We start from the raw sequence: 14,299 nt of genomic DNA on the forward strand, positions 1-14,299 counted from the left end.
CATCTCCAAATGCCTTAAAAATAGTGGAGTTCAATACATATTTGGCAAGTTAAGCCTTCTTCCTCATACGTCTCTGTATTCTCTCCCAAGAAAAATACGGGGTTGCATTTTTCCACCCCATCATCTACGCCTCACAAACCTGTCTTCTCATGACTAAAGCTAGGAACTATGAAAAGGCCGTGCTGAAATAATGAAGTTGCAAACTGAGAAGTCCCGAGTGGAGCCATTTGGGTCATGTTTGTTTTTTTAGTTTTGTTTCATGTTACAAAATTGTCTTCCTAAAGGGAAGCCCAGTTAAGCAGAGCCCACTCCTCAGACCACACAGGACTCCTCAAGGAGCAAATTAAAGTAACAGCAAAGAACAGAGAACCCTGGGAACAGAGAACCGCTGGTTCACAGTTATCAGAATTTTTTCATTTTAATTAAAGCTAATGGGAGCCACTCGCTCTGTGACAAGCAGTAAAAGGACAGTGTCACAAGCCCCTCATATACCAAACAGTTCACAGCTAACGGTGGGCAGCTACCCTGAGCTGCACCCTAACCAGGTACTAGACCCTTGGCAGAGTGCCTTCCCCACACACCACCTCACTTAACTGAACTGAATCTTGGCAGCCACCCCATGATCGAAGTGACTTATCCCCAATCTGATCAAGGAGACCAAAGAAATAACGTCACTTGCTCAGGCTCATGGAGGTCTAAGTGGCACGACCCGGGCATCAGAAGCAGCTCTTTCAGGCTCCAAATCCTCAGCTAAGCATGTCAATGGGGACACAGTGTCCTAGCACCAAGTGTGTCCAGAGTGCTGGTTCTGAGTGTGAATGACTTGGCTGCTCTCGTCCCAGCTCCCCAGCTTACAGGACCGGAGAAGGGGAGTGACTGGCACAAGATCACACAGCTTGATGGTAGCTAGAGGCAGCCAAGAGTTCCATCCCCGCTGTCCTTCTGACAGATAGTACCTCTCCTCACAAAAGATCCCTAAAACCCTCAGAATAAATGTCCCAAGTCAAGCTTTCCTAAGGAATGCTGTAATGTTATAAAAACCCTAAAGTAGCCTTTAGAGTTGAGCAAAAGCAAAACAGAAGGACTTTATCACTCTCCTCTCTTGCAGCTGCCACTGGTCGGAATGCACACAAGCAGCCCCTTGTCTCCTGCCACCATGCAGCTCTTCTAAGCGACAGAAGCCCAGGAACACAGAGGCCCTGGGCCCAGGCCAGCTGGAGCCATGCTAAACAGGCTGAAAAGCAAGCGGTTCTGACATCCCTTCATCAAACGCTGTTCACTCTGAAGAAGCGATAAACAATTTTGCACACACTGATCACGCTTCTTTCTGTATAAGAGCAAGTTCAGGAATAAGACCTGAACCAGGGAACCCGAACCTGCACCCTGAAACAGCCTCCTGATTTTTATGACCCCAGAAGCAAAACCATCACCACAACCAGGTCAATGTACCATGGAACCCAAGCCCTTGCCCTCTTCCCAAGTGAGCCGGCAAACAGCCAACAGCCTGGCATCACACTGGTTACCAGCCAGCATGGCCCTGCCAGGCTGGACGGAGGCAGCAATTACACGTGCTTGGTGTTTGGAAGCTCTTCTGGAAAAGCAGCCCTACCAGGCTTCATGCCATCTTCAGGAGGGTCAAACCCCAACTTGTGAACACCCCGCAGTGGGAGTCCCAGAAGAACTTCTGTTCCAACCAGGCCTCCAGACCAGTGGTCCCATGGCAACAGGGACCCCCATCTCAGCCCAGAATAGGGTGCAGCCCACGTCAGCCCCCACAGCAGAACTCATCAGGGCGACTCTCTGAGTGTCCTGAAGGTCGTCCACTGTCAGGAGCCCCCGCTGCCCAGCCAGAGCCACTGGTCACAACACACAAGTCCCTGGAGGGTGCTGTGTGGCAGCAATGCCAGATTTAAAACTGCGGTCACTCATTCCCTGAGACCTTTTTTTAAGTGCAAGTGAGAATGCACATGAGGGCACCTCAAATATTCAAAGAGTTAAACAATCTAAGGGTGTCGGAAGAGTCACCACTTGGTATGCTGCCCACATCTGAGGACTGAGCTGTAGGGGGTATAACTTGAAGGGGTCCCCATTGTCTTTGGGGAGGCAGGGTGATGTGGACCCCGGAGCCGCAACCTGGACCAAGTTACACGAGCTTCTACTGCTCATTTCCCTCATCAGTAGCCTGGGGCTAACAACAGATCTCTTGGTATCACCATGGAACATGATGTGACAAAAAGGAAGTCATCTGCTAGCATGGTGATGGGCATATAATAAACCACAAATTAATGCTCGTTTCCTTCTTCAATGTTTTTAGAGAACTTCCGTTTGTATCACGTATTCCTTTTCTTTTCCCATTTTATTAATTGCTTACAATCTTCTTTCAAAATTAACAACCCACATATATTCATATTTTCCTTACGAATGTGTGCAGAAAAGAATATCAAGATATATGTCCAAAGATGATCCCTCCAGCATTAATTGTGATCTTCAAAAAAAAGTAATATCTGCTCACTAGAATGGAGAATCCCAGGGACGGGGGAGCCTGGTGGGCTGCCGTCTATGGGGTTGCACAGAGTCAGACACGACTGAAGTGACTTAGCAGCAGCAGCAGCAGAATTCAATTACAGCACTTGGAATAAACGAGACAGTTCAGTGAGTGCTAATAAGAGGAAAGTACTTTAAGGTATGGGTTTTCCTGGTGGCTCAGAAGGTAAAGAATCTGCCTGCAACACAGGAGACTGGGGTATGATCCCTGGGTTGGGAAGATCCCCTGGAGGAAGGCATGGCTACTGACTCCAGTATTCTTGCCTGGAGAACTCCCGTGGACAGAGGAGCCTGGCAGGCTACAGTCCGTGGGGTTGCAAAGAGTCAGACACGACTGAGTGACTAACACTTTCACTTTCATAAATAAATACATTATGTTTATGCTTGCTTTGGTATCCAAATAATTTACCAGTGGGGAGAATAAAAGGAATAAGGGTAGGCAGATATGGTGCACAAAATAATGGCCCCATGTCCACATCCTGTGGACAGAACCTGTGACTATGTTACCTAACTCTGCAGATGTGATAAATTAAGGATTTTGACATGGGAAGAGTATCCTGGATTATCCAGGCTGCCCCAATCTAATCACATGGGTCCTTAAAATCAGAAACCCTTTCTTGGATTTGACTACAAATAAATGTCAGAGAGAAGATGGAGGAAGAGGCTACGGGCCAAAGAACAGTGGCAGCCTCTCGAAAGTCTCAGACATGCAGATTTTAACCCGGAAAAGCCAAGTCTCAAGACATGCTGATCTTAACCCAGTGAGACCCATGTTGGGCTTCTGGCTTAAAGAAGCATTACGATAATAAATCTGTGTTGTTTCAAAACAGTAACATTGTAAAAATTAATTATACCCGCAATAGAAACTAATAGAGGACTAAAAGGGGTAATTTACTTATAATTTTATATCCTTCTAGTATTCCAGTATTTCTAGTATAATTTTATATATTTTTTCTGGTATTTATATCTATCTATATTCTAGTCTGAATAATTGGGAAGAAAGAGAAGAAATTCTTTACCCTGCTTCAATATGATGATTCCCTGATCACAAAAGCTTTCATATGGCACTTGGCTCATCCTGCCTGAAAAACCGAGTGCTCTCTTTCAGGCCCAAACAAAAGTCTACTTACAAGGCTCAACTGAAGCGACGCATCCCAGGTCAGGGCTTCCTCCTTAGGGGGTCTCTCCTGCAGCTGGACTTAAGGGGGCTGTACACAGCTCAGGTGACCACGCTGGATGGCGAACTCCTTGAAAACAGGGCTTGCGGCTTATTTGGCTGTGCAAACCCAACCCTCATAATAGGCATCACAAGTGGTTAATGATTAAGTGTTTGCTCCGCTGAAATACTGGATTGCATTAAATCCAAACCAACCTAGTAAGTCCCGGTTTTAAATTAACAAGGAGTCTTCTACTGGGAAAAGACTGCTGTAATCTCACATGCATTATCCAGCTATCTGTTCCATAAAGGGAGAAGTTATATCCTTCAACTCCACAAATCAAGCAAAGAGTTCAGAGTTAAATCTTCCTTCAAAATCAAATTTTGACTTTGATTTACAGAAGATGGTGATTATTAAGAGATACTGCTTCAGAGCTCCACTGAATTTTCAGTCTGAATCTTCTAATTCCCGCTACCAACATTTGCGAGTTATATTTAAATTATACTGGCTATAGTGATGAAATAAGCCTTCCTTCTTCCCATCCAAATCAAAACTTGGGTTTTTCCCCATACAATATTGTATCATCCATTCTAGGAGGAAAAAAAAAATCACAGCCCAGTTGTTATAGCTTATATTTAAAACAATCTAAAAATGCATGTAAGTCTACTCCATTAATGACTGTTCTAACAGCAAAGAAGCCAGGAAAGGAGATAGAGCAACAATTGATTACATGTTCACACACTAAAGACTGGATCTGCTAAAGCAAGAGTCAGAAGCTTTTGTTTTAATCTCCCCAAAGCATTCTGTTTAAAAATATTAGAACACCCATCTCTATAGTCATAGCTATTTCCATTGCTCAATTAGAGGCCAAAGTACTAAAGAGGCTACACTTTGGAGTTTGAACAAGACATCACTGTAATCAATGACTTCACAAATCTTTATCCAATCATGGGCAAGTGACAGCCACTGAACCCTTCATGAGTATTTAAGCTAAAGAACATCATTCATTATTCACTTTTGTTGGTGGTGGTGTTTTCATCTTAAAATCAGATTTTTGGGATATAATTTACATGCAGTTATCCATCCTTTTTAGGTAACAATTCCATAAGTTTCAACCAAAACATATAGTCATGTCATCATCACCACAGTTAAGATACAGGTAAAAGTTCCCTATAACCTTTGTAAGTCAAGCTTCTCCCCAATTCCCAGCCCCAGGAAACCATTGGTCTTTTTTTTAACCCTATCAGATCAGATCAGATCAGTCGCTCAGTCGTGTCTGACTCTTTGCGACCCCATGAATCGCAGCACGCCAGGCCTCCCTGTCCATCACCAACTCCCGGAGTTCACTCAGACTCATGTCCATCGAGTCAGTGATGCCATCCAGGCATCTCATCCTCTGTTGTCCCCTTCTCCTCCTGCCCCCAATCCCTCCCAGCATCAGAGTCTTTGCCAATGAGTCAACTCTTCACATGAGGTGGCCAAAGTACTGGAGTTTCAGCTTTAGCATCATTCCTTCCAAAGAAATCCCAGGGCTGATCTCCTTCAGAATGAACTGGTTGGATCTCCTTGCAGGCCAAGGGACTCTCAAGAGTCCTCTCCAATGCCACAGTTCAAAAGCATCAATTCTTCGGCGCTCAGCCTTCTCCACAGTCCAACTCTCACATCCATACATGACCACAGGAAAAACCATAGCCTTGACTAGATGAACCTACTTTTGCCTTTTCCAGAATGTCATATAAATGGAATCATGCACAGAATGTATCTTTTTGAGCATGGCTTCTTTCACATAACATAATGCATTTCAGATTCATCCAGTTAGTTGTGTTTGTTCTTTGTTAGTACTGAGTAATATTTCATCAGTGCCCAGTTTGCTTATCCACTGTCTTGCTGAAGGACATGTGAGTCTTTTCAAGTCATGGGCAATTAGAAATAAAGCTGTTGGGAGCTCCCTGGTGGTCCAGTGGTTACAACTCTGATCTTTCACTGCTGAGGGCCTGGGTTCAATCCCTGGTCAGGGAATTAAGTTCCTGCAAGCAGCCAAACTAAATAAATAAAATAAATAACACTGTTGCAAATATAGCCTACAGGTTTTTGTGTGAACAGAGGTTATTTCTCTGGGGTAAGAATCTAGGAGTGAAATTGCTCTCTTGCATGCTAAGTATATATTTCAGTTCCATTCAGTTCAGTCGCTCAGTCGTATCCGACTCCTTGCGATCCCATGAATCAAAGCACGCCAGGCCTCCCTGTCCATCACCAACTCCTGGAGTTCACTCAGACTCACGTCCATCAAATCGGTGATGCCATCCAGCCATCTCATCCTCTGTCGTCTACTTTTCTTCCTGCCCCCAATCCCTCTCAGCATCAGAGTCTTTTCCAATGAGTCAACTCTTCACATGAGGTGGCCAAAGTACTGGAGTTTCATCTTTAGCATCATTCCTTCCAAAGAACACCCAGGGCTGATCTCCTTTAGTACATATTTAACTTTGTAAAAACAAAAACAAAAACAAAAAAAACCCAGGTTTTCCAAAGTGGCTGTACCATTTTACATTCCCACTAGAAGGCAATGGCACCCCACTCCAGTACTTTGCCTGGAAAATCCCATGGACGGAGGAGCCTGGTAGGCTGCAGTCCACGGGGTCGCTAAGAGTGGGACACAACTGAGAGCGACTTCACTTTCACTTTTCACTTTCATGCACTGGAGAAGGAAATGGCAACCCACTCCAGTGTTCTTGCCTGGAGAATTCCAGGGACGGGGGAGCCTGGTGGGCTACCGTCTATGGGGTCACACAGAGTCGGACACGACTGAAGCGACTTAGCAGCAGCAGCAGCAGCGCAAGAGAGTTCAAGTTGTTCAGTATCTTTTCCAGGACTTGGTAATATCTATTTTTATTTGCCTTTAAATAATGTTTTTTTGGCCGTGATACACAGCTTTTGGTTAGTTCCCCAACCAGGGATTGAACCCTCGTCTTCAGCAGTGAAAGCACAGAGTCTTAACCACTGGACCACCAGGGAATTCCCAAAATACTTTGAGAATCATACAGAAGTTACAAAAATAGTGGAGAGCTCCCATGTATGCACCTCTTATCTTACATGACCATAATAAAAGTATTAAAAGCAAGAACTTGACATTGGTACAATACTGTTAACCAAAATACAGATCCTGTTAAGATTTCATTCATTTCGACATGTTCAATTCTTGCCCCTTTCTTTTGTGTGCAGTTCTATAGTATTTTATCACATGTATAGATTCATATAAGCACTACTATAATCAGAATATATATCTGTTCCATTAAGCACATTCTATTTTGAAAAGACATTTTTGGTTCTGTAAACATCATCTGCTGGAAGGGACTTCAGTAAACAATGACTTTCTTCTGCCCTTTTTCCTTGACCAAATTAGAACTCTGTTATCCAAAATTTAAAAGGAAAAAGAAACAGATTCACAGATATAGAGAACAAAACAGTGGTCACCAGTGGGAAGAGCGAAGAGGGGAGGGCACAAGGTATGTAGGGGATTAAGAGGTATAAAGTCTAAGGCATAAAATAAGCTACAAGGATATACCGCACAACAAAGGGAATACAGCCACTGATTTTATAATAACTATAAATGGAGTATAATCCTTACAAATTGTGAATCACTATGTTGTACACCTGTGTACATCAACCACACTTCAATCTGAAAAAATTTTTTTAAAAAGTCAATTATCTATTCTCAGGCTTCACTGTGCAAACCCCACCATTGACTTTTCGGTTCACTTTTCAGGCTGGGTGTCTGCCCTGTTCATTCTTTTCTTATTATATGCCAAGCCCAGTGGAGGCAATATGGACATAAGGTTGAAAAGGAAACCAACAGTTCTCATCCCTAAAAGAACTTAAGAGTGGAGACATACTTACATACACACACAGTTACAAACCAGGGCAAGTACTATCCATGAATGAGAAGTAAAACACGATCTGGTTTGGACTGGGAGGTCTTTGTATTCTACGCTCATCCTGAAACTCAGTATTTATGAGGTCTTCCCACAAAAACACAGCATCTAAATATCAGGGCCATTAAACAGTGAGTACATAACCAACAAATTCTTAAAGAGGAAGAATATAAGGAAGTCCTCCATCTCTGAGAAACTGTACCAAGGACCATTCACCTTCTTAGGTCAAAGCCTACCCATGTTGTTACTTTAGGGATAGCTGCAGCCTCCCAAATTCCTTTCCAACCCTCTGCCGCAGTGAGCCAAATCCACCATTAGAGATCCTTTCGTTATAGAGGTGTCCCCCTGCCCTAGGCTAGTCACGGTGGAATCCCATTGGGAAGGGGCTGAGTCACAGGAACGCCCTATCCGCTTCCGGCTGATGGCTGCTATGACCCTCTTCTCCTGTCTCGGGGCCATACTTACACACCTTGTGGGACCAAGCTGCTCCCTCTCCCCCTGTGTCCTCACTATAGCTAGTCCATGTTCTTACTAGAAGTCGTCTCTCACTATTTGCTCCCACATTTCTCTCCCCTTCTCCACCAACAGCACAAAGCGTCTGATTCGTCTCTGTATCTCCTGGCATCTGCACACAGCTGCTGTGTGTACACAGGAGGTGGTCAGTAAATGTTTTCTGAATATTCAAGGCACGTCTGTCAGATTATAATGTGTGAAGTGTGGCTGTGAGGGAATGAATGAGTCTGAATGTGAAAGACACCGCTGGAGGCATCGGACAGTTGACCCATTTCAAGAATCATACAACAGGGTAGCGAAATGGAACAGCAGCATGCTTGGACGCCTGACAGAGGGGAGGGCAGGACAAGGGAGATGTGTGAGGAGGAAGAAATAAGACACACCTGTACCCGATGAAGCTCAGGACCAGCCCAGCTGTGGCACCTGCCAGGAGAATGGCAGCTAGACTGTGGCAGAGAGGAGGAAGGCAGAGGGCAGGCTCTGTCCCCACGGCTTCATTTCTTTCTTTTTTAAAAAGCATTTTAGTTGCTGGCTGCATCGGGTCTTATCTGCGGCACAGGGGACCTTCACTGCAGCACACAGGCTCTCTAGTTGTGGTGTGGGGACCTAAGTGTCCCATGGCACGTGGGATCTTAGCTCCCAGGCCAGGGATCGAACCCGTGTCCCCTGCATCAGAAGGCAGATTCTTAACCACTGGACCACCAGAGAAGTCCCTCCAGGGCTTCGTTTCTGAGCGCATTTGCCATGGGCTGGGCTAGGGGAGGCCAGGAGTTAAAAAAGGAGCAAGTGCATGCAACAGCTGCTATGGGAGTCAGCCCAGAAATCAGTCAGAAATGAGAGTGAAAGCAAAAAAGTCCCAAAAGCAGCTAGTACGTGCTTCTGCCTCTTGCTAATCTTTTCCTTAAAGTCACACGTGGCTTCCAAAACACCCTGGGGCCCTCCGTGCAAGAGGCAACAAAGAGTGTTTGAAGGCCTGGGAGGGCTGGCTACAAGCCTGAAATGCCTCCTGGGCCCAGGCTTGCTAAAGAGCTGATGAAAAAATACAGTAAGGCACAGCTCTTGGCTAGTGGAGCGTCCTGATCAGAGAAATCGTTTACATATAGTGATTAGTCAATGCAGGAAATGCCAAATCAAAACACTCATTGTTTTGCCATCTTAAAACAACTGTTTTGTTCTTATTTTAAAGCATCAGAAAAATATTCCAGCCCATGTTTTCAAAACTGCTAGCTGCTGCAATGAATGACCACGTGGCTTTTAACTAAGACTTTTGCTGAATCAGCACCCTAACCTCTGCCACCATATGGATGTGATTGTAAACCCCCTAAAGAGGCAAGTGCGCTACGGGCAAGCTCACTTTTGCCTCCTGAAACACCTAGCAAGTCTCAGGGATATCCTGCTTGGAGAACCACCGGTGATGATCTGAAATGTATTCAGAAACTAACATAGGGACAAACCTTCCTATCAGTTTCACTTACAGTTTTTCTGTTATGCTCATATATGTGTAATAAGTGCTACCATTATGATGCTAGTTGCTAAAAACTTTTGAGTACCCCAGATCCAGGCTGCTTAGTACCAGGAGGTTTGTGGTACCTCAAGTTAGAGTCACAAAAAAATTGCTTCCACTCTATTTTAACTAAGGTTTCAATCCAATTCCTGCTAACACAGTACACCATGGAGCAGAGCAGAAACTGACAATCCCTAGGTAGTTTTCAGGGGCTGCTGGGGAAAAGAGCAAAGCGAGTAGAACTGCCCTGACCACCTCCAGTTCACAATCGTAACCAGACACTGCAGTGACCCTCTGGCCCCCAGAGCACTGTCAACTGAAAAAGACGCACAACCTAAAAAGTGGAGAGTTATGTCTGTCTGCAGTCCTTACTAAGGACTATAGCCAGGGACTGCTGTCTGCCAGATAGCTTTGAAAAACTTTCCAAGAGATAAGGGAGGAGCCAGGAGACACAGGAATTTTTCCTACAGGGAAAAAAATATCTAGTTAAACATCAAAAGATTGCTGTTAATAAAAAAAATCCAGACATCTCAGCTAATTTATGTATGCGGAAGATACGAGTCTGGGTTTCTTGAAGCCGTTCCTTTGACAAGCGTCTTAGCTATCCAGGGCCAGTTTTGGGTTTCCTCCACCCTGAACTCCCCACCCTGTGCACCATCCAGGCGCTGAAGGGGCTGGTGGCCTGATGGTTAGCAGCCTGTTCTTCTGCATCCTGAGCTCCCCTCCGGCTACAAGGTCTGGGTGGCTGCTGCAGTGGTTGATGACTTTATGGCCACCACAGTCCTTACTGAATCCTTTACTAGAACAACAGGCAGCATTTTTTGGTTTGTTTTTGGTCCACAGTACCCACCAGTCAGTACACATTTTCCCCAAGGAAACATCAGGTACACATTTTCCCCAAGTGCTTGAGCCTCTAAATTCTGCTTCTTCTCCTCCCCCACCCCCATCCCAAATCAAAACTTGTTTCCAATCAGTTCAGTCAGGAAATAGACAGTCAACTCTGTGAAACATACAAAGGATTCTCCCACTCCAGAGGTTGAACTAACCATATTTGGGATGTTAAAATATCTTCCAAGTCCTTATTCACCCAAAAGCTATTACAATAATCAATTTAAAGATGAGGATAGCACTAAAAATGCATTAAACACATATCATCAATTAATGAGATCAGTATTAAGCTTTATATTAAGCTCAAAATCATGCCACTTAACGCCAAACTGTGTTTACTGTATTTACATACATTTTTTTTTAAACTACACGCTACTTTGCACAAATATTCCTAACTGCTCTTTCACATCAGAAACTGGACCTGGGTTATTCTTCAGCAAAAGAATACTGAGAGGGAGAAGCAGGAACCATCTACAAAATGACCAAGAGGGAATGTTACTCCCCGTGTAGTTTCAAACCCATAAAGGACAACTACGAATCAAAGCCAGGCTGAAGTTCAATTTCAACTATAATCCTACCCAAGGAAAGGAAGTGCATTGTTAAATTCAAAAGACCCAAACAAGGCATCAAAAGCTGTCTGTGAGCACCAAACAAAAGATATTCCATATAATCAATCTACAAATGCTAAAAATGCAACTCTCTGCAGTTATGACTCCACCTACATGCCATTGTGTTCCACTGTAGGTATTTCTAAAGGATGTAGTCTAAGCAGACGCCCATTTTTCCTAGCTAATATGAGGACAAGGAGAAGGGAAACCAACATTTTGGCAACTGTCTACCCACCATGGGTATCAAACTTTGATATATAACAATCAATGTCCTTTAATGTCCCTTTCTAAACCCTCACTTTTAAAAGCTGGCACCTAGAATAAGAACGGCAATTCTCAGACTCTTGGCAGCTAGACATAGCTATGTGGCTATGTTCTAGCCCAGATGTTCTCAAAGTAGGGTACTTCCTGAGAGGCCTATGTTATAGGTAATCCATGAGGCCAAAATTATTTTTATAATAATGTTAAGACAGTATTTGCCTTTTCAATGCTCTTTCTCTGTGAATATATTCAGGGGAGTTTTTCAGAGGCTACATGACACGTGATACCACAACAAATTGAATCCAGAAGCTGATTTGAGAATCCAGGTACTTTCTATTAAGCCAGACATTAAAAGAGATTTATAAAAATGTATAGCAGTGGTAGTTGTCTCACTAACAGTTGAAAAATAACTATTCCGCCCCAAAAAAGTAATTGACGCTAACCTATAAGTTTATTATTTCTAAATAAATTAATTTTTTAAATTTGTCACTTTTAATTTTTAACAGAAAATATTTGCATTAGATTCCTATTGCTGCTATAACAAATGACTATAAATAGGTGGCTTAAAATGACATAAATTATAGTTCTGGACGTCAGAAGTCTACAAACAGGCCTTCCAGGGCTAAAACGGAGGTGTTGACAGGCCTGAGCTCCTCCTGAACCCAGAGGAGAATGTGTCCCTTGCCTCTTCCACTTTCTGGAGGCCACCTGCACACTGTCTTCCTCTTATAAGGACCCTTGACTACACTGAGCTCTCCTGATTAATCCAGGATAATCTCTGCATTGCGAGATCCTTAATGTAACCACACTGGCAGTCTCTTTTGCCAGGTAAAGTAACATACGCATCAGTTCTGGGGATTAGGAAGTAGACATCTTTGGGGGGCTATTTATCTGCCTGCCACAAATGCTAGCTATAACTCATATAAGCAAAGCCTTTTGGGGCCCTGAATCATTTTTAAAGAGTATAAAGGGGCCTTAAATATCAATAACCTCAGATATGCAGATGACACCACCCTTGTGGCATAAAGTGAAGAAGAACTAAAGAGCCTCTTAATGAAAGTGAAAGAGGAGAGTGAAAAAGTTGGCTTAAAACTCAACATTCAGAAAACTAATATCATGGCATCTAGTCCCATCACTTCATGGCAGATAGATGGGGAAACAGTGGAAACAGTGGCTGACTTTATTTTTCTGGGCTCCAAAGTCACTGCAAATGGTGATTGTAGCAATGAAATTAAAAGACAGTTACTCCAACCAGTCCATTCTGAAGGAGATCAGCCCTGGGATTGCTTTGGAAGGAATGATGCTAAAGCTGAAACTCCAGTACTTTGGCCACCTCACGCGAAGAGTTAACTCATTGGAAAAGACTCTGATGCTGGGAGGGATTGGTGGCAGGAGGAGAAGGGGACGACAGAGGATGAGATGGCTGGATGGGATCACCGACTCGATGGATGTGAGTCTGAGTGAACTCCGGGAGTTGGTGATGGACAGGGAGGCCTGGCGTGCTGCAATTCATGGGGTCTCAAAGAGTCGGACACGACTAAGCAACTGAACTGAACTGAACTCCTTGGAAGGAAAGTTATGACCAACCTAGAAAGCATATTAAAAAGCAGAGACTTTACTTTGCCAACAAAGGTCCATCTAGTCAAGGCTATAGTTTTTCCAGTAGTCATGTATGGATATGAGAGTTGGACATATAGAAAGTTTTGGGTTTGGGTAGACTCCCGGAGTTGGTGACGGACAGGGAGGCCTGGCGTGCTGCGGTTCATGGGGTCATAAAGAGTTGGACATGACTGAGCGACTGAACTGTACTGAACTGTAAACCAAAACATTTGAGAACCATTGCTCCAGCATATGAATAGATGAGGTGGGAAAATGAAAACACAGAAAAGCTAAGTGATTAACCAAAGTCATACAGACTTCAAGTAGACATTCAACTTGAAGCCAGGTCATCTGGCTACTGAGGAACCTAACGTGGTTCCCTCTAAATCATGCTTCCCACCCTGAACGCCTGGCCTGAGACAAAGGCAAACAGAAATTATTTTGTGGGCATGTTTGAAGGCATCAGATAAAGGGCACAATAACAAGTATTCAGATGCGAATTTGGTGAGGAGCAAGGAGGACAGGTTGGAGAAGAAAGAGTTTAAAACAATTCTACTTTTCAGAACCTTCTTTAGAAATATACAAATTTATGATGTCACGTGAGAAAGGAGGAAAATGTTACAAATGGCTAAGTATTCCAGGGTTGAGTCAGAGAGCAGTGAGGAACTATTCTTGGTCTAGAGAGCAAGATTAGGACCAAAGTCTGGGAGATGTACAGTGAGTGTGAAGCAAAGCACAGCTCTGATTCATACGATGGGGCCTGGTGAGCAAACTCAGGTTTATGGTCACTCATCCCAACAATGCCTGTCAAGCCCTAGTTTTGATGCCCTCACTAAAAATGACACCTGAAAGACAGCATTCTGGAGATCTCTCTCTGCACCATTTTGATACGACTGGAGTCACAATTTTGCAGAAGGAAAGAAACTGCATTCAGGTGAACTGTATTAAAATCATGCTAATGGCTCAAATCACAGTCTTCCAGGGGATACATTTATAGCTAAAAGAGGAGAACTGGGTGGCTCAAAGGGCCAGTTGCTGATCTATCAAATGAACTGGCTGGTCCAGGCCAAGAGAACTGGGGGAAGTGGTAATCAGACCCTTTTCAGACCCAAGCAGTTTGTGCTTGTGAATGATGGTTCCCCGGCCCAAAGCCTGGGCAGGGCCTCCCCAGGGACCCACTGGCCGTTCCTGGTAAACTTCTCCACTTCTTCATCTCTTTCCTAGCTCTCCAGGCAAAGTTCCTGGAGTGTTCAGCCAACCAAACCAAAATGGCAGTAGTAGGTGAACTGACAGCCA

The 14,299-nt window shown here is 44.0% G+C and overlaps 1 protein-coding gene across 49 annotated transcripts in view; it reads right to left on the minus strand.

The window, feature by feature from the left end:
* SGMS1 (sphingomyelin synthase 1) overlaps positions 1-14,299 on the minus strand; it is a 323,569-nt gene that overhangs the window by 210,269 nt on the left and 99,001 nt on the right. For 5 of the 49 annotated variants that reach the window (XM_086379228.1, XM_086379214.1, XM_086379223.1 and 2 more), the window contains exon 1: positions 3,675-3,800. The exons of the other annotated variants lie outside the window; for them this stretch is intronic. The gene's annotated coding sequence lies outside the window, so the exon portion shown is untranslated. Of the gene's footprint in view, positions 1-3,674; positions 3,801-14,299 lie in introns of those variants that run through there. 49 annotated transcript variants of the gene reach the window in all.

This window comes from Bos grunniens, chromosome 26, assembly GCF_055505025.1.
Source record: "Bos grunniens cultivar Pamir isolate PY7600 chromosome 26, Bosgru_T2T1.0, whole genome shotgun sequence".
NCBI classification, from domain to species: domain Eukaryota; kingdom Metazoa; phylum Chordata; class Mammalia; order Artiodactyla; family Bovidae; genus Bos; species Bos grunniens.